Here is a 21,388-nt window from a genome sequence, read left to right as displayed (position 1 = left end):
GATACTAGGAGCTGTATTTACATGTGGTGGAAATGAAGGTTCACAAATATAAAGTGAATTGCTCAAGGTTACATAGTTAGTGAGTGGTAGGGTGAGGAATCACACTCTGGACTCCTAACAGGTAGGATGCACTTGTAGCACATGGTGACAGCCCCAGGGCTCGGCTGTCAAATTTAACCATCTACACACACACACACACACACACAGTCTTAAAGTTACTGATGTGAATATTTAATGGGTGACCATTCCTGAGGGTTGAGTGGAGAAGTTGTTAGCAAAACATTCTGCACATTTTGCCAGCCAGCATTCTAAGAGATCCTTTCTGGAGCTGAGGATAACAGATCTGGGTTTTTATTCCCTGCTGAGAGGGCATCTAGTGGCAGCAGTTGGGGCTGGTCCAGGGCTCAGTCTGGCTTCCTGGCCAGGGGATACGGGAGTCAAGGTCTGCAGCAACAGATCTTGGAACTGTTGCCAGAAGTGAAGTATGAACTTCCTCTCTCTGAAGAATATTGCCTGCCAGGGAGGTAAAAGTAATTACTTGTCCTTGCTAATTGAATTCTGAACTTTAAAGTAGAGGTTCTGGCTTAGGTTAACATGACACAGGCCAATTTAAAATTTTAACTTAAAGGAAAAAAATGGCAATGGAATGTGGCATTAGTACTTGGAATGTGGCAGATTGAGTTCCTCAGGGCTGGAGCCAATTTTCACAACGTCTGCAGGTGCTGGCCTCCTGCAGAGGTCTTCAGCATGCCCTGCTTGTAATCTTGGCTAATGCAGAAGAGTTACCTGACTGAAAAGCAGGAAATTATTTCAGTCAATTTCATTCCATAGGCTTTTTCTCCCTGAACTTCTCGTGCTTAGTTTAAAGTGGTTTTTATTTTTTTTATTTACTATCTTTGGATACCAATTTTAATAGCTAAAATCCATAGATTGCTTACTATTTGTTGGGGGCAGTTCTAAAAAAAGAAGTATATAGGCACTATTTTCACTATTGAGCAGCTGAGTTATCTGAGGCACAGAGAGGTTCAGTGATTTCCCCAAAGCCACAGATAGGAAGGTGGCAGGGCCAGGATTTGGACTCACACAATCTGGCTCTGGAGTGTTCATGTTGAGCCTCTCAGGGTATGCCCAGTTTGGAGATACCATGTGACCCCTCCTGCCAAGGATGTGCAGTTTAACCAGTTGGCCTGGGCCAGTCTGGACTCCAATTTTTTGAAAGCTTAATGATGAGAGGCTGGAAAGTGCCTGGCCTGACTTTGGCAGGTAACCTCCTAGTCCGGGAATCACACGTCCTGCCCAAGATGTCCTTTAAGCTATAACCCAGAAATAACCATCTTTGGGAAGGAATTGATATCAGACTTATGTGTAATTATCTCACAGGTATTCTAATCAACTTGCTGTTGCTTTTTCCCTCATATGTCTTGGTGGAGGTAGGAAGGCCCAGGGGAAGATTGGACTTCCTGCTAATTTAGAAACTGGAATTCCAGAATATTTTCTATGATTGATGTAAGGACGATGCTGTTTATTTCCCAAGCTAACAATAAGTAGACATGCTGGGCACATAAGTCTTTCTCTTACTGGAGTAATTTGGGCGTGGCAGAAGTAGACTGATACAGGTGGCATAGTCACCAAGTTGGAATTCACTGGCAATTGTAGGAATTGCTATGACTTAGTTTGCATGAAACCTGCTGTCAGAGGGTTAAGAATCTTGGATTGAAGAATACTTCTTGCAACAAGAGAGTTTCTCTGTGAAAATACTCTCTCTCTCTCTCTTTTTTTTTTTTCAGATGGAGTCTTGCTCTGTCGCCCAGACTGGATTGCAGTGGTATGTTCTCGGCTCACTGCACCCTCTGCTACCTGGGTTTAAGCGACTCTCCTGCCTCAGCTTCCAGAGTAGCTGGGACTACAGGTGAAAATACTCTCTTTAGGAGGAATTATTTTTTGGTACTACCTTACCTTTTGATAATATTTAAAACATTATTATCATTATTATTTTAAAAAATGAACCTTGGTTGTAAAGCTCTGAGTGAGTGCTCGTTGTTGCCAGTTGAGGGAAGCATTTGGGAAAGCGAATAATTAATTTCTTGGGGCTTCATTTCCTATCTGTAAAATGGTGGTAATAATATCCACCTCATGAATTATTGGAGTGTTCAACTGCAGTCTGATCTTCAACTGAAAAAATCTTCCTCCACAATTAGAATATTGCCACATTTTCATCCTAGACAGAAAGAAACCTTTGTCATTTGATTTCATTTGCAACATCTCCATGCTCTTAGGTACTGTCTCTTTACCCCGACAATCCAAACTGGTTTAGTTAGACATAAAGATGTCTCTGAAGGCCATGGGACCATTAATGCAAAGGCTTAATTAAATGGCAAGTTCAATTCCAACATTACTGATTTACTTGCTGTGGGAAAAGTGCCAAACCTAGAGTCAGTTTAATTGAACTTAAGTGATACCCTGTTTATTCACCACCTACCAAATGGCATTCTGTGTGTGTGTGTGCACGCACACACACATGCATACACGTGCACATGCATGCATAAGTATACATACTTTAAAAATGATACAAATACAGCATATCAATACATACACAGATCAACTGAGAGCATAATTTTCATGCATGCTTCTAGAACTTTATACCACTGTTTCCACCTCAAACTGTGGGTGGCAGCAGAGACTTGGGAAATATCTTCTGTGCAACTCAGATGACTTTCCGGGGCTATTAATGGCAAGGAAATAATAGCACTAAGTGATGAGAAAGTTGGATCTTCATTTGTGAACTACAATTGACATTCCTTTATCATTTTCCATCTCATTCTTGTGGTCAAAGATGGTGAAAGATGCCTGTGGTCTGGGACCCTCACTGACATGTTGTCTTTTAAACAGGCTTTTCATTATTTTGGGCTGATTACTTTCTCTCTTAATGGAGATTGCAGGCACTCCCTAAGAAATCCTTTTCTTTGGCTGATGCTGTCTTGCATACATCTGACCAGTGTGGTTTTCGGCTTCTTTTAGACCCCAAAGTGCTTCCTAAAGCTAATGGTGGACTATTATATTGAACTTGGCCTAACTCTTCAGTCTTTTGTGCACAGGTCTATCCTCCTGACACGGGCAATGGCCGAGGTTGTCCCAGCTCAGAGGATCAGTGAACTCATGTGACTTTGTTTCCTCCTGAGAAGGAGAGGCACACCAGCCTTTGACTTGGCCTCTAGTTCCTGGTTGAACGTGAAAGAGGCACACTGGATGTGAAAACCCACTTTCCCTCCTCTAAGTATTCCTCCTTGAGGCACAGGAGAGCAGGGGATGCCTTTGTGGATTCAGAAAAGATTGGCAAAAGTGAAAAGTGGTGCCAACTACTGCTGGTGGGGATGGGGGGAAGTATATACTCTCATACACTATGCGAAACATCCAACGATGTCAAAAATTATACAGACCCTTAACCAACTCCCAAGATACCATGCCACAAAAGGAAAATAACCAGATACTAAGAATACATGTTAAAAAAATAAAAAGAATGCAAACATCAATAAATAGGAAAACAGCTTTATAGACTATATAGTTAATTCAATCTATGAAGTATCATTCAGGCATTAAAAAAGAATGAGCCGGGCCATATTGTTGCCTTAGAAGACATTTTGAAAGCTGTTGTTAAATGACAATAGTAAGATGTAGAGAAACATGTAATAGTCACCTTTATAAAATAAATAGGCACAAAATCTATACGTGTCTTATATTTAATACTTTCCCTGTATGTTTTAACTCTCTGCAAATCAAATTCATCTTACAAACAATGGTCTCATAATCACTGTCAGCATCAAAATCAAGTTCTTCTAGAGAGGATTTGTGTTTGCTTCTATGGGTCACCTGCAGAAGGTCTTACTAAACTGAGGCCACTTTAAATTAAATTCTATTGGTGAGGATTTCCTTTTTTGAGAATCTCTTTGGTTGTGTGGATTCATACCCCAAGTCTGTGTGATGATTAGCTTCTGGTCAAATTGTCAGGAGAGAATTTGTTTTCTTCTTTCTCCTGTTGTCAAGGTAGAGGAACGAAGCCTTCCTTGTTGTTCTTTGTGAAGAGCTTACTTCCTGTTTAACCTGACACTGAGATAGAGCCCTTTCCTTTCCTGACTTTAAGTTGGGGCTTCTATTAGACTCCTTTGTTTGGATAATTTCTCTTTCTCAGTGGCATATAACAAAATTGTGCATCTTGTAATTAATGACATTTATGTATTTATTTGTATCGTAGGACCATGATGAAAAGTGCAGAGGAGTACATATCTAGTTGTTAATATGAGATATCTGAATGGTGGTGGGGTGAAGGAGATGATAGAAAAAGGGAGGGACAAAGATTTAAAAAAACAGAAAGACTGAACAGAAGAGAAGAAGGGTTGTATACCGCTTCATATATGCTCTGATCCTATTTATGTGAAATTGTTTCTCTCTGACTGTGGACATTTATAACAGAATTAGAATAAAAGATAAATAATTTAGTCTGTATTGTAAGATTGCTTATGCTCTATTGTTTGGTGAAAAAAAGCAAGTTGTATATTAAAAGTATGAGACTAATTAGGGAAAATCCAATGACTAAATTCTTCTCTCTATATAAAGGCTTGAGCACATTTAGATGAATGAGTCTAAAGGTATGAAATGACACATACCAGCCTATTAATTCTATGCCATTTGGGACAAGGGGTGAGAGTTAGATGGAGTGGAGGTGGTTGCGGTGGTGCTGGGAGATGATTAGCTCTTTATAGAACTCTGCATGGTTTCACCTTGTAAACATGTACAGACTGCTTTTATAATTTGAAAAGCCTCACAAAGAATAAAAAAATCCAAGTTACTCATGTGACATAATTTGAGGCATCCTTCCCTTCCCAGTATAAGAGGTTTAAAAAGACTGCTTTAAAACAGGCTGACAATATCTCCCGGATGGAGAGAGAGTTTTTCTAAAAAACCAAGTGAGTCATCATAAGCTGATTCAAAGATTCACAATTTCCTTGGTATTTATTATGCCTAAATTTTCCACATCAGGTTGGGTTATACATAGTTATATCTTTAATAACTACACATAGTTAAGAATGTCTTTACTGATTCTTTTGCTCTTTATTTCCCCAGATGCAATTCTTTCTTTTGGTTCTATGTATGTTTCCATGGAAGTATTATAGACATTTCTAGGTCTGAGACAGCCAAGGGAAGGACGAATAAAGGCTTATGGGTAACCATAATGACCATTCAAATCATTTTATTTGAGCTCCCACCAGCCAAACCCTTTTTCTCCTTTTCTATCTGTGTCTCTCCTTCCCTTCCTCAAATATTTATTAAGCACTTATTATGACACAGATACTGCACTAGATCCTGGAGATACAAGACTGAGGCTGGAGTTCCTGTAGCTGTGTTTAAGGGTGAGGGTAGAGGACTCAGCTCTCTCCTTTGTGGCCTCATTAACATTTCCTTCTGTAGCCAAGGCACTGTGGTCTATCCTCCTGGGCAAAGCCAAGCTGCTGCTTCTGCCACTTCTGCAGCTGGGGTCCTATTGGTGAGAACTACTCACTACCCTCTGGCAGTGGCTCTGATTGCTGTTTTCAGTTGTTTCAGCCGTAAATCCATCATGCCACCTATGGGGTGGGTTGCTGGGGCTGCCTTGTGCTGTAGAGCTGGACCTTCACAGCATCTCTATCTCTTTGCCTGGACCCATCCAGTTTGTACCTCATCTTCTAGGGTATCAGGGTATTTCCTGTTCACATGCTGGAGAGTCTCTTCCCAGCTCCACAAAACAGTGCTGGTCTCACCACTTGTGTTGCCTTGCATGCAAATCCATGATCTTTTCTCCCTTAAGCTCTCATTTTAAATATCTATATTTAAAATTAAAAATTTATGTCCATGCCTTTTTTGCTCTAGAACATTATTGATGTGCCTTATTAGCAGGCCAGCTGATAGGGGCTCCATTTGTTTCTTTGCTAATTGACTTCCTAGGTCAGGAGGAAAGCTTGAGGTTTAGTGAAATTTGCTCTCAGAGGACATTTTCTTGCCTTCAGAAGCCTCTGGCTTCTGTCTTTAGTTGACACTGCTTTTAAAATTTTTTTTTTTTTTTTTTTTTTTTTTTTGCATTTTGATCCCATTTTTGTTTATCTGGATGTTCTCATTTATCTTGCTGAATAATTATACCTCTGAAATCAAGAAAAAATCACAATAATAATATTAGCTATGAAAGCTCTGTAGCAGTACAGAAAAATGCTTGCACAATAAAGGGAGGAAAGGGCAGGATACAATTGTATACACTTTGTGATTGCAGTTATGTAAAAATTACGGACCTTGACAAGAAGGGTATACTGAAAACTGAAAACTGTGATTCGTTAGGATGGGAAGATTATGGGTGATTTTCCATCCTTTTGGTTGTTACTATGTTTATGTAATTGTTATTTTTTAAGTGGGAAAAAATCTTTTCAGACTTTTTCCTCTGTAGCCTCTCCCCTCCTTGGAATGGCTGTCTTTATGGTAAGTAAGGCTGCTTACTAAATATAATGCATTACATGGGCCTAGTGTACAGCTTACTGCTACTTTAATGGAGAAAGGATGGTCTCTGCAACACATGATTGGAGCTGACTTTCCCTGGGTGAAGTCTCTGCCATCTCTACCCTATTTCTTTTTTTTCTTTTATTATTATTATTATTATTATTATACTTTAGGTTTTATGGTACATGTGCGCAATGTGCAGGTAAGTTACATATGTATACATGTGCCATGCTGGTGCGCTGCACCCACCAACTCGTCATCTAGCATTAGGTGTATCTCCCAATGCTATCCCTCCCCCCTCCCCCCACCCCACAACAGTCCCCAGAGTGTGATGTTCCCCTTCCTGTGTCCATGTGTTCTCATTGTTCAATTCCCACCTATGAGTGAGAATATGCGGTGTTTGGTTTTTTGTTCTTGCGATAGTTTACTGAGAATGATGATTTCCAATTTCATCCATGTCCCTACAAAGGACGTGAACTCATCATTTTTTATGGCTGCATAGTATTCCATGGTGTATATGTGCCACATTTTCTTAATCCAGTCTATCATTGTTGGACATTTGGGTTGGTTCCAAGTCTTTGCTATTGTGAATAATGCCGCAATAAACATACGTGTGCATGTGTCTTTATAGCAGCATGATTTATAGTCCTTTGGGTATATACCCAGTAATGGGATGGCTGGGTCGAATGGAATTTCTAGTTCTAGATCCCTGAGGAATCGCCACACTGACTTCCACAAGGGTTGAACTAGTTTACAGTCCCACCAACAGTGTAAAAGTGTTCCTATTCCTCCACATCCTCTCCAGCACCTGTTGTTTCCGGACTTTTTAATGATTGCCATTCTAACTGGTGTGAGATGGTATCTCATTGTGGTTTTGATTTGCATTTCTCTGATGGCCAGTGATGGTGAGCATTTTTTCATGTGTTTTTTGGCTGCATAAATGTCTTCTTTTGAGAAGTGTCTGTTCATGTCCTTCGCCCACTTGTTGATGGGGTTGTTTGTTTTTTTCTTGTAAATTTGTTGGAGTTCATTGTAGATTCTGGATATTAGCCCTTTGTCAGATGAGTAGGTTGCGAAAATTTTCTCCCATTTTGTAGGTTGCCTGTTCACTCTGATGGTAGTTTCTTTTGCTGTGCAGAAGCTCTTTAGTTTAATTAGATCCCATTTGTCAATTTTGGCTTTTGTTGCCATTGCTTTTGGTGTTTTAGACATGAAGTCCTTGCCCATGCCTATGTCCTGAATGGTAATGCCTAGGTTTTCTTCTAGGGTTTTTATGGTTTTAGGTCTAACATTTAAGTCTTTAATCCATCTTGAATTGATTTTTGTATACGGTGTAAGGAAGGGATCCAGTTTCAGCTTTCTACATATGGCTAGCCAGTTTTCCCAGCACCATTTATTAAATAGGGAATCCTTTCCCCATTTCTTGTTTTTGTCAGGTTTGTCAAAGATCAGATAGTTGTAGATATGTGGCATTATTTCTGATGGCTCTGTTCTGTTCCATTGATCTATATCTCTGTTTTGGTACCAGTACCATGCTGTTTTGGTTACTGTAGCCTTGTAGTATAGTTTGAAGTCAGGTAGTGTGATGCCTCCAGCTTTGTTCTTTTGGCTTAGGATTGACTTGGCGATGCGGGCTCTTTTTTGGTTCCATATGAACTTTAAAGTAGTTTTTTCCAGTTCTGTGAAGAAAGTCATTGGTAGCTTGATGGGGATGGCATTGAATCTGTAAATTACCTTGGGAAGGATGGCCATTTTCATGATATTGATTCTTCCTACCCATGAGCATGGAATGTTCTTCCATTTGTTTGTATCCTCTTTTATTTCCTTGAGCAGTGGTTTGTAGTTCTCCTTGAAGAGGTCTTTCACATCCCTTGTAAGTTGGATTCCTAGGTATTTTATTCTCTTTGAAGCAATTGTGAATGGGAGTTCACTCATGATTTGGCTCTCTGTTTGTCTGTTATTGATGTATAAGAATGCTTGTGATTTTTGTGCATTGATTTTGTATCCTGAGACTTTGCTGAAGTTGCTTATCAGCTTAAGGAGATTTTGGGCTGAGACAATGGGGTTTTCTAGATATAGTATCATGTCATCTGCAAACAGGGACAATTTGACTTCCTCTTTTCCTAATTGAATACCCTTTATTTCCTTCTCCTGCCTAATTGCCCTGGCCAGAACTTCCAACACTATGTTGAATAGAAGTGGTGAGAGAGGGCATCCCTGTCTTGTGCCAGTTTTCAAAGGGAATGCTTCCAGTTTTTGCCCATTCAGTATGATATTGGCTGTGGGTTTGTCATAAATAGCTCTTATTATTTTGAGATACGTCCCATCAATTCCTAATTTATTGAGAGTTTTTAGCATGAAGGTTGTTGAATTTTGTCAAAGGCCTTTTCTGCATCTATTGAGATAATCATGTGGTTTTTGTCTTTCATTCTGTTTATATGCTGGATTACATTTATTGATTTGCGTATATTGAACCAGCCTTGCATCCCAGGGATGAAGCCCACTTGATCATGGTGGATAAGCTTTTTGATGTGCTGCTGGATTCTGTTTGCCAGTATTTTATTGAGGATTTTTGCATCAATGTTCATCAAGGATATTGGTCTAAAATTCTCTTTTTTTGTTGTGTCTCTGCCAGGCTTTGGTATCAGGATGATGCTGGCCTCATAAAATGAGTTAGGGAGGATTCCCTCTTTTTCTATTGAATGGAATAGTTTCAGAAGGAATGGTACCAGCTCCTCCTTGTACCTCTGGTAGAATTCGGCTGTGAATCCATCTGGACCTGGACTTTTTTTGGTTGGTAAGGTATTGATTATTGCCACAATTTCAGCTCCTGTTATTGGTCTATTCAGAGATTCAACTTCTTCCTGGTTTAATCTTGGGAGGGTGTATGTGTTGAGGAATTTATCCATTTCTTCTAGATTTTCTAGTTTATTTGCATAGAGGTGTTTGTAATATTCTCTGATGGTAGTTTGTATTTCTGTGGGATCGGTGGTGATATCCCCTTTATCATTTTTTATTGCATCTATTTGATTCTTCTCTCTTTTTTTCTTTATTAATCTTGCTAGCGGTCTATCAATTTTGTTGATCCTTTCAAAAAACCAGCTCCTGGATTCATTTATTTTTTGAAGGGTTTTTTGTGTCTCTATTTCCTTCAGTTCTGCTCTGATTTTAGTTATTTCTTGCCTTCTGCTAGCTTTTGAATGTGTTTGCTCTTGCTTTTCTAGTTCTTTTAATTGTGATGTTAGGGTGTCAATTTTGGATCTTTCCTGCTTTCTCTTGTGGGCATTTAGTGCTATAAATTTCCCTCTACACACTGCTTTGAATGCATCCCAGAGATTCTGGTATGTTGTGTCTTGGTTCTCGTTGGTTTCAAAGAACATGTTTATTTCTGCCTTCATTTCGTTATGTACCCAGTAGTCATTCAGGAGCAGGTTGTTCAGTTTCCACGTAGTTGAGCGGTTTTGAGTGAGATTCTTAATCCTGAGTTCTAGCTTGATTGCACTGTGATCTGAGAGACAGTTTGTTACAATTTCTGTTCTTTTACATTTATTGAGGAGAGCTTTACTTCCAAGTATATGGTCAATTTTGGAATAGGTGTGGTGTGGTGCTGAAAAAAATGTATATTCTGTTGATTTGGGGTGGAGAGTTCTGTAGATGTCTATTAGGTCCGCTTGGTGCAGAGCTGAGTTCAATTCCTGGGTATCCTTGTTGACTTTCTGTCTCGTTGATCTGTCTAATGTTGATAGTGGGGTGTTAAAGTCTCCCATTATTAATGTGTGGGAGTCTAAGTCTCTTTGTAGGTCACTCAGGACTTGCTTTATGAATCTGGTGCTCCTGTATTGGGTGCATATATATTTAGGATAGTTAGCTCTTCTTGTTGAATTAATCCCTTTACCATTATGTAATGGCCTTCTTTGTCTCTTTTGATCTTTGTTGGTTTAAAGTCTGTTTTATCAGAGACTAGGATTGCAACCCCTGCCTTTTTTTGTTTTCCATTTGCTTGGTAGATCTTCCTCCATCCTTTTATTTTGAGCCTATGTGTGTCTCTGCACGTGAGATGGGTTTCCTGAATACAGCACACTGATGGGTCTTGAGTCTTTATCCAGTTTGCCAGTCTGTGTCTTTTAATTGGAGCATTTAGTCCATTTACATTTAAAGTTAATATTGTTATGTGTGAATTTGATCCTGTCATTATGATGTTAGCTGGATATTTTGCTCGTTAGTTGATGCAGTCTCTTCCTAGTCTCGATGTTCTTTACATTTCGGTATGATTTTGCAGTGGCTGGTACCGGTTGTGCCTTTCCATGTTTAGCGCTTCCTTCAGGAGCTCTTTTAGGGCAGGCCTGGTGGTGACAAAATCTCTCAGCATTTGCTTGTCTGTAAAGTATTTTATTTCTCCTTCACTTATGAAGCTTAGTTTGGCAGGATATGAAATTCTGGGTTGAAAATTCTTTTCTTTAAGAATGTTGAATATTGGCCCCCACTCTCTTCTGGCTTGTAGGGTTTCTGCCGAGAGATCCGCTGTTAGTCTGATGGGCTTCCCTTTGATGGTAACCCGACCTTTCTCTCTGGCTGCCCTTAACATTTTTTCCTTCATTTCAACTTTGGTGAATCTGACAATTATGTGTCTTGGAGTTGCTCTTCTCGAGGAGTATCTTTATGGCGTTCTCTGTATTTCCTGAATCTGAATGTTGGCCTGCCTTGCTAGATTGGGGAAGTTCTCCTGGATAATATCCTGCAGAGTGTTTTCCAACTTGTTTCCATTCTCCCCGTCACTTTCAGGTACACCAATCAGACGTAGATTTGGTCTTTTCACATAGTCCCACATTTCTTGGAGGCTTTGCTCGTTTCTTTTTATTCTTTTTTCTCTAAACTTCCCTTCTCGCTTCATTTCATTCATTTCATCTTCCAGGGCTGATACCCTTTCTTCCATTTGATCGCATCGGCTCCTGAGGCTTCTGCATTCTTCACGTAGTTCTCGAGCCTTGGTTTTCAGCTCCATCAGCTCCTTTAAGCACTTCTCTGTATTGGTTATTCTAGTTATACATTCTTCTAAATTTTTTTCAAAGTTTTCAACTTCTTTGCCTTTGGTTTGAATATCCTCCCGTAGCTCGGAGTAATTTGATCGTCTGAAGCCTTCTTCTCTCAGCTCGTCAAAGTCATTCTCCGTCCAGCTTTGTTCCGTTGCTGGTGAGGAACTGCGTTCCTTTGGAGGAGGAGAGGTACTCTGGTTTTTAGAGTTTCCAGTTTTTCTGCTCTGTTTTTTCCCCATCTTTGTGGTTTTATCTACTTTTGGTCTTTGATGATGGTGATGTACAGATGGGTTTTTGGTGTGGATGTCCTTTCTGTTAGCTTTCCTTCTAACAGACAGAACCCTCAGCTGCAGGTCTGTTGGAGTACCTGGCCGGCCGTGTGAGGTGTCAGTCTGCCCCTGCTGGGGGGTGCCTCCCAGTTAGGCTGCTCGGGGGTCGGGGTCAGGGACCCACTTGAGGAGGCAGTCAGCCCGTTCTCAGATCTCCAGCTGCGTGCTGGGAGAACCACTGCTCTCCTCACAGCTGTCAGACAGGGACATTTAAGTCTGCAGAGGTTACTGCTGTCTTTTTGTTTGTCTGTGTCCTGCCCCCAGAGGTGGAGCCTACAGAGGCAGGCAGGCCTCCTTGAGCTGTGGTGGGCTCCACCCAGTTCAAGCTTCCAGGCTGCTTTGTTTACCTAAGCGAGCCTGGGCAATGGCGGGCGCCCTTCCCCCAGCCTCGCTGCCGACTTGCTGTTTGATCTCAGACTGCTGTGCTAGCAATCAGCGAGACTCCGTGGGCGTAGGACCCTCTGAGCCAGGTGCGGGCTATACTCTCCTGGGGCACCGTTTCCTAAGCCCGTCGGAAAAGCACAGTATTCGGGTGGGAGTGGCCCGATTTTCCAGGTGCCGTCTGTCACCCCTGGAAGGGGAACTCCCTGACCCCTTGCGCTTCCCGAGTGAGGCAATGCCTCGCCCCTGCTTCGGCTGGCGCACGGTGCACTCACCCACTGACCTGCGCCCACTGTCTGGCACTCCCTAGTGAGATGAACACGGTACCTCAGATGGAAATGCAGAAATCACCCGTCTTCTGCGTCGCTCGCGCTGGGAGCTGTAGACCGGAGCTGTTCCTATTCGGCCATCTTGGCTCCTCCCCTCTACCTAAAATTTTTTTTTATTTTGTCAGAGAACAATACTTCTGTGTGATTCCAATTTTCTGTTTTTTACTTTATTTTCTATAATTCATTCATTCAACTATTATATTTTGAACGTACTGCGAAAAGTACTATGGTAGAAAGAGGATGAAGGTAAAAGAGTGGCACTATATGTCCTTGGCCCTGGCTTCTCTGAGCTTAAAATTTATGCACCTCAACACGACAAGTGATCACAGAAGGTTATATGTGATTAAGTGAAAAAGTAAACGATGTGGCCATTGCTGATGGAGCTCAGAGCATAAGGAAACATCCTTTTGGTTAGAAGATTCAGGAAAGGCCGCAGGGAAGAGAAGAGACTTGAATTTGGCCTTGCAGGATAGAAGGATAGATTTGGATTCTAGGCTATTTTCAATGCTAAATATTTCTAATAATATCTGTGACTTTTATCTAAAAATTCTGAGAAGAGATCAATTCTGAGAATTTATCTGAGAAGAGAAATTCCAAAGTAGCTATTTCTTCTGGAAACTCACCATTACTAGTCCCTAGAACTCATGTGCTATTTCCAGGTGGGTTGCAAGAGCCCTGGGTTGAGCTTGAATGGATGCTTTGTGTTCTGTGAAAAGTTTCATCATGTGGGGGCAGGAGCAATGATTCTGTAAGGGTACCAAGTAGCTAAACAGAGAGCTTGGGCTGATGTTCAAGTTGAGGCTATATTTCCATCTGTCCATGCTTCCCTTCCAGCATGTTAGCTATGGTTTGTAAATTAAACCCACGTCTAGAAAAAATGGAAGCACTATGTATTTTCCAGCCAGGAGTGATGTCAACGATGCCTTCTATGGAATTCCAAAGACAGTGTTTCTAATGAGGTGGTAGAAGAGAAGGGTATTGGCATGGTAATGTGAAGGGACAAGAAAATAAAAGATGCAAGGGGAGAGGAAGGAGGAATACAAACTCTTCTGGGAGAAAGTGTGTATTATTTTCCTCTTTCTAGGTCTATGACAGAATTTATCATAGTCTCAGAGAGAATATCCTTCTTGAATAATGTTCTTTAATGCACTTCTTGTATTTCTTAGAAAAAACATTATAATCTTATTGAGCATTTATTCCCAGTTGGAGACTGCAGATTTATGTCTGCATCTCAGGCCCACCCTTGGGTATGTACTCATGATACAGAAGTGGATGGATATCTGTATTATGTAAATTGTGATTTTTCCTTCTTTGTGATGTCTTTCTTTCTGCTGTGTGCATACAGTTGAATTCATATAAGTAAATCTGTATCTGATGCATTTCCACGGTAATCAATGACAGGGTGATTGTTTCAAGTTTGGTGGGGGGAGTCACTGACTCCTTTGAGAATTTGTGGAAAACTGTCTATCTTTCCTGGAAAAAAATGTACCTATGCATCTACGTAAAAAATATGGCCTATTATTTCAGGGTATCCATAGCCTATTTGTAGATGCCTGGGCACAGATTGCCATCATGTCAAAAGAGGGAAAGCTTTCTCCCATTTGGCTCACAGAGAGCTGAGGCAGCAGACAGAGTTTGTCAGCAATGAGAGATGCTAAAGCTGTGGAGAAATGGGGGTTAAAATGCATTGGCAGCTCCAAAGGCCTGAGGAAAGGCATGGTGCCAGGGACCACAAATTGCTGAAGAACCTGAACTCCAGGAAACCTGGACAGGAATGTTATAGTACTGACCCAATTTCTGCAACCAAAACCAAACCAAAACAAAGGCTGTTTTAGTCTGTTGTCCACCAAGTTCCTGTTTTACAGCTACAAGTTTATTGCCTCTGACTTTTGAGGGATGGAAGACCATGCAGGAATTTCTCCAGCACTTGGACCAGATCAAAATGAACAGAAGGAGTGAGTCGTTACTTGAGCACCAGTAATGCTGGGTGAAGCCTGAGCCAAAGATTTCTCAGGCTGCAATCTGGGTCCTTGGTATGAGTGGTTTCACCTTGGGCCCAGGTATCATTCCATCACAATAGTTAAGAGAGTCAGAACCATTTCTTTTCTATCTGTTGTTTTTTATTTTGTTTATAAGATTAAAAACATGTGTGTTCTTTATTTAATTAAACTACAAGCTAAGAAGTGTCGAAGTTGCGCAAGAAAGAATAGCTCATTCCAAAAGAAAATTGCCAGCCATGCATATCTCCAAGAGGAGAGAAGGAGAAGAAATTAACCCTGGGCCAATTTGAACATTTTAGGGGAGTAAATATCCAATGGTAATATCCTTCTAGAAAGCTATTCAAGCCTAGTGTCATTTAGCATTAAATGATATAATCAACTTCCATTTTTCTAGTTAGGAGTCTTCAAACTATGGCCTACAGGCCAAATCTGGCTTGCAGTTGAGTAGCTGTCACACAGCCATATGGACCATGAAGACGAAGATATTAACTATCTGGCCTTTTATGGAAAAAGTTCTTCAACTCTTGTTTCAGCTGATGAAGCAAATTTCTAACATTTTGGTTTTTCATATAAGGGGAGACTATACTGGTTAGGCCAATGCAAATGTTGTCTGCTTGATAGTTTTATTCTCTTCATAAAATTATAACCTGCCATTCTTGTTGTGTATAACAGTTTCTTGGAGGCTCTGTTAGTCTGAGTAGGTAACATTAAGTCTGATCGTTGTTGTAACACTGTTTCTGAGCATGAAGTTGAGGATAAGATTAGGGTCTGAAATTAATTCAGCAATTCCATTCCTCTCCTTGGTGACTGTAATGGTTTGAATATGGGTTGTCCCCTGTGAAACTCATGTTGAAATTTTATTCCCAATATAAGGGTGTTGAGAGATGGTGGGACCTTTAAGAGGTGTTTGGGTTGTGAAGATGAGCATGTATTAATGCCTCTCAGGACTGGATTAATTCTCATGGAACTGGATTAATTACTGCATGCAAGAGTGTTTTGTTGTAAAGCAGAGGCTTCCCCATAGGTTTTGTCTGTTTTGCACATGCTCCCTTACCCTCTGCTTTTCTGGCATGTTATGATGCAGTATGAAAGCCCTCACCAGAAGCTTCCACCATGCTCTTGGACTTCCAACTCTCCAAAACTGAGCCAAATAAACTTCTGTTCTCTGTAGATTGCCCAGCCTCAGGTATTCTGTTATAGCAACAGAAAACAGACCAAGACAGTGACCCATGGGAGGGAGGGCCACCAGGCATTCTCTGGATGGTTGTTCTTGCATCTCTGGGAACTGATGGCCTTTCCTTATAAAGGTCTACAGCTCCATTTCAGCGTTTCAACTACTTGCTTTAGCAATTTAGAACAGGTTGAAGAGTCTGAATTGATATATTTAGCTCTCTCCTTTTTAAATAATCTCTCTCCTTTCTTTCAAAAATACTTAAATGTAGCCAGTGTCTTTTGTAGTCATACGAATCAGTGCTAGATTAGAAAAGTCCAATAGATCTGGGATTCTCCCAGTAGGGCTTGCAATTACTCTTCGACTCATTCAGCCCTATGTTTCCCCAAACTACCTCCATTGGCTTAGAGTAGACCTGAGGACATATGTTCCTTTGATCACAATTAAATGAAGTGACTATGGGATGTTTACATGGAGCTTTAAAAAATTTATGTACATAACACTAATGGCATCTAGTAGTTTACTTACTGCATTTTAAAATTTGAGCAATGTATTATTCATAGCTGGTCAGAAATCCATAATGCATGAACCTCCTCCAGTGCACTCTTGCTTGTATGCATGTTTGACTCTCCAATTTCCTGAGGTTGTCCCTGGGAAATGCTGACACCCATTGCATACAACACTTCCTGATCACATGGCCTTTCTGTGGGTGGATGGCTTTTTTCTGAGGATCTCAAAACAGTTTGCAGGCATGATCCCATCAGTTTCTGTAAAATTCTGAAGAGTATGTTAGAGACGGATGCTGTCACCTGAACTTTACAGCTCAGGGGATGGAGACACAGATCATTTAAATGGGAAACGTCAAGTGCATGGCCTTTCAGCACAGTGGGACAGAGAATGAAAGATTCCCAGCACTAGATCAATCAATCAGCCAATCAGTATTTATTGAGTGCATATCCTTGGCTCAGCATGCGGCTAGTTGCTATGCTAGACTATTTTATGTCTTGCTTATATGATTTGGGTCTTCTGCCATCTTGAAAAAAATATTATCTGTCAGTGAATTTTCTTAAATATAAGCTGTAAATTGGGAGGGAATAAGCAGGAAAGAATTATGAGATGAGAAAAGTGTGTGGGCGGGAATGGAGAGTCACGTTTGGAAGGCAAGTATCCTCCGAATGTGATGATATTGAAGATTTCTTATTCTATTTCTGAGACAATTTTCAAGGCAATGAATAAAGCACGGCAATGTTCCAGCATTAACATTAGTTAGTTAAGTACACGTCTCTTATCTCTCATCCAATTGATTTTCTGGCTAAGCCTACCTATCAATACCTAAACCATGACCACCACTCACCACAGTATTTGTGTGTGTGTGTGTGTGTATGTGTGTATGTGTGTGTGAGACACAGTCTCGTTGTGTCGCCCAGGCTAGAGTGCAGTGACACAATCTCGGCTCACTGCAACTGCTGCTTCCTGGGTCAAATGATTCTCCTACCTCAGCCTCCTGAATAGCTGGGACTACAGGTACATGTCACCACGCCAGGCTAATTTTTGTATTTTTAATAGAGATGGGGGTTTCACCGTGTTGGCTGGGCTGGTCTCAAACTCCTGACCTGAGGTGATCTTCCCATTTTGTTCTCCCAAAGTTCTGGGATTACAGGTGTGAGCCACTGTGCCCAGCCACAGTATTAATTAGACAATATTTTTGTGCATATTAAATGCAGCTAGAAATTAAATAATTTAAAGTTGATGCTTTTGAAAAGATGATAAATCATGAACCAAAAGTATCCTGATATAATGTCATTTCACTCCTACTACCATCTTAATAAGGATACTTTATTTTTTATTTTATTATTGTTATTTTTTGATATGGAGTCTCGCTCTGTCACCCAGGCTGGAGTGCAGTGGCTCGATCTTGGCTCACTACAAGCTCCACCTCCCAGCTTCATGCCATTCTCCTGCCTCAGCCTCCCGAGTAGCTGGGACTACAGGCGCCTGCCACCATGCCCGGCTAATTTTTTGTATTTTTAGTAGAGATGGGGTTTCACCGTGTTAGCCAGGATGGTCTCAATCTCCTGACCTCATGATCCACCTGCCTTGGCCTCCCAAAGTGCTGGGATTACAGGCGTGAGCCACCATGCCTGGCCAAGGATACTTTATTTTTTAAATGTTCATGGAGACAGGAATTCATTCTGTCACTCAGGTTGGAGTATAGTGACGTGATCATAGCTCACTGAAGCCTCAAACTCCGGGGCCTGAGTTATACTCCTGCCTCTTAGCCTCCCGAGTAGCTAGGACTATAGTCACATGCCATCACACCTGGCTAATTAAAAAAACAAAACAAAAGAAACTTTTTTGTAGAGATGGGGTCTTGCTATGTTGTGCAGGCTGGGCTATAACTCTGGCCTCATGTGACCCTCCTCCCTTGGCCTCCCAATCTCTTCTGGGATTATAGGCATGAGCCAGCATGCCCAGTCTTAACAAGGATAGTTTAGAGAACAGCATACAAATGAAGCCCAGGAGAAGGACTTAAATCATATAATTGTGTGACTACTAAAGAATTATCTAAGATGCTCATCTATTTTTATAAACTAGAAACTGAAGAACAGAGACATGAAGTATCTTGGCCCAGACACACAGCTAGGTAGAGGCAGACTATGATTAGAAATCCAAGTATATGGACTTTAAGTCTGGATCTCTTTCCACTTACCTCAAACTTTCATCCTTAGTAGAGGATGCAGAGCAATCAAATTGATGTCTCCACCCCTGTTAATTGGTTAATTAGTGCAAGTTTTGGGAAATCATCTTCTTTGAGAGAATCATGAATTTCTCTTAGTCACATAGATGTTCTTTATTCAGTAGCATAAATGTTCTCAGAGACTATGTTTTGAGCTTGAGAGAGAGCCAAAATTCCCTGCTGCCAAATTCTCCAAAAAATCCTTACAGGCATTAACTGGAACCTGGGATGCTGCATTAGTAGGTGATAGCAACTGCTTATTGAGGTGACCCCATACAGTGTGATCAATAGAGAGCTTCATTGGGAACCTTATCTCCTCAGGAACTCACCCACTCTCAAGACAAATGCAAAGGGCACAGTGGGCAGTCAAAGAGGCAGGGTGAATTAGTGTCAAGGAACATCTTTAATTCATGGGAGTCACACATCAGAGGGAACTGAGCATGGCTTAGTTTTGTCACAGGAATAAAATGAGAAGCCCTGAAAGTTGGCACTTTGTCAAAATGCCATTTATGAGTTCTGCAGTACATACTCTACACTTGATGCAAAACTGGCTGGTTCACTAGGAACCATAAACAACTTGGAAGTTGTTTATGAACTTCAGTGGGTACACATCTTTGGAAACTCCTTCCAATGAGGTACATGGTTAGGCAGCGTAGCATTTCTTCTTTTACAGGGGAGAAAACAAGAGATTGATTTTTAAATTCCCCAAACTGTAGGAGCAACTATAGGGAGAATGGCTATTTTTGGACTGGAGGTCTCCCAACATTTAGTGCAAAGGACTTGTACAGATCAATAGTGGTGAAAGTCCTTCCAGCTGGTCGACTGGCAGTTCCTGAACCATCCCCACCCTTGTCAGGTGGTGGCCTGGATGTTAGTATATAGATACACTGAAGTATGTTTCAAGGAGCACCCCCACTCCCAGCTCAGTAACTCACAGCCAAGGCTTGGAGTGGGGCCTCAGAGAGACATGGACTTCACTGCTGGTTCCAGCATTCATGTCTCTGCACCCATTTTCCTCCTTTCTGAAATGGTAGTAATAATACCTTTATTACAGAGCTGCTCTGAGGAGGAAGTAAATATGAATCTATGTCAATGTGCCTGGTGCAGAGGAGTGCTCTCCCATGCTAAGTCCACTCCCTTTCAGATCATTAACGGTGAAGTCCTAGTATCAATGGTCACCTCTTGTGTCTGCAGTAGTAAGAGGTCAGCTGCTAGTCAAAACCTCATACAGTTTCTTTCTCATTAATAGCCTGATTTCCTCACATGTAAATTGGAGGCACAGTGGAATTTGTACCATATAGGTGTTATAACGATATGGACTTCACGGGGAGAGAAGAAGGAAGAGAGGAGGACAGACAGAATCTAAATAGTGTGAATGGCTTCATTCACATTCCACTCAGTGAGCATAAACCATGAAGTCTGCATGACATGGGAGGTATGAATGTGATGTTTCTCCAGTGGATCTCCATTGCTTCAACTGCTGCATCCTATATAGGGTGTAAGTTAGTCCACATAAGCTGTATGATTCTGGTACAGAATTTTATGTATGTGTGCATAAAATGTGCACAATATATTTCCCCAATGACATGGCTCCTTAACACAACCAACTCTCTGATTGGATGTTTCATCAAAGAAACAGCTCCCTCTTCTAATACTGTGTCACGCTTATTGAAAGATGGTATTATACTGGTCTTTAACAAACTGTCTTTTTGGAGGGTGTTTTCCAAGATAATTTTGATGGTGGGTAATGTCTGTCTTTTCCTCTGACATTAGCACATATTCCCCAGTGAGAAAGCTCTGCTGTAAATCCTCCAAGCCAACCAGGGTTATTGTGGGGATCAGGTGAGATAATAGTTATGACAGAGCTGTGCAAAGGGTAAGGCTGCAGACTGCTGCAAGATGCTGTTGTTAGTAATGACTTCTGATTATAACTTTTCTTTCAGGCTTTGGGTATATGGATCAAAGTGGAATATTTTGCTTTTATTTTTGTGTATTTGATTTTTCAGCCAAAGCTATCAGGATACTCAGTGAAAAGGATTATGAAAGATGTTTAGGGAAAATGGCCCCCCTTGCCTTCAGGTGGTCATGTCACTGTTATTAAACAATTGGGATTAGAGACACCTGTGAAGCATTCTGATTAAAGGCCTAGGATAGAGACTGAAAATTTAGCATTTTCAATTAGCTCCACAGGTGCATCTGACATCAGAAAAATCAGAAAGAAAGGGAATAAAATGTGTGTGTGTGTGTTGCAATGAGAATCAAAAGGAGAAAATATAATTCTTACATGAAACTCCTGAGAAGTCCTTTTATCGTTAACGTCTCATTCTAATTCTAGTGCAGAAATGCAATGTTTGAGGCAGACAGTATCTTTTCAGATGATTTTTCTCAAGGCCTAGGATTTATTACTCATTTACAAATTTCTAGGTCTTAGAGATTGTAGATACTAGTAAGGAGCTTACCCCTACCCTGAAAAAGGAGGGAGTAGAGAGGTTATCTCTATCCTGAGACAGTGAGAGCTCCCCTAGGGAAGCTGTGGTTTCTGTTTGAAGGATGAAGACCATACGGGGTGTAAGGAAAATGGCTGAGCTGCAGCCAAGCAGGCATAGGGCAGCAGGCATAGACCGAGGTAAACAGCCTAGATGACTCAGTAGGATTGGGGCACAAGCGCACAGTCCCATGTCTTGTACAATCATCGCCATGTAGACATAACATATAGAAGCTCACCAGCTGGCTTTCAGCCACTATTGTTTGTGTGGTGTGTAAATATAGCAGTGACACTGTGAAGGAGCTGCTGAATAAAGCCATGTCTCATTTACCTGCTGTCTCTTGTGTGCTCTTCCAGCTCCCTGCCCCACGTCCACCCACTCCCCTTGGACATTAGCTGGGGCTGGA

This window comes from Pongo abelii, chromosome 8 (genome assembly GCF_028885655.2).
Source record: "Pongo abelii isolate AG06213 chromosome 8, NHGRI_mPonAbe1-v2.0_pri, whole genome shotgun sequence".
Taxonomy (NCBI): Eukaryota; Metazoa; Chordata; class Mammalia; order Primates; family Hominidae; genus Pongo; species Pongo abelii.
This window is presented reverse-complemented; position numbering follows the sequence as displayed.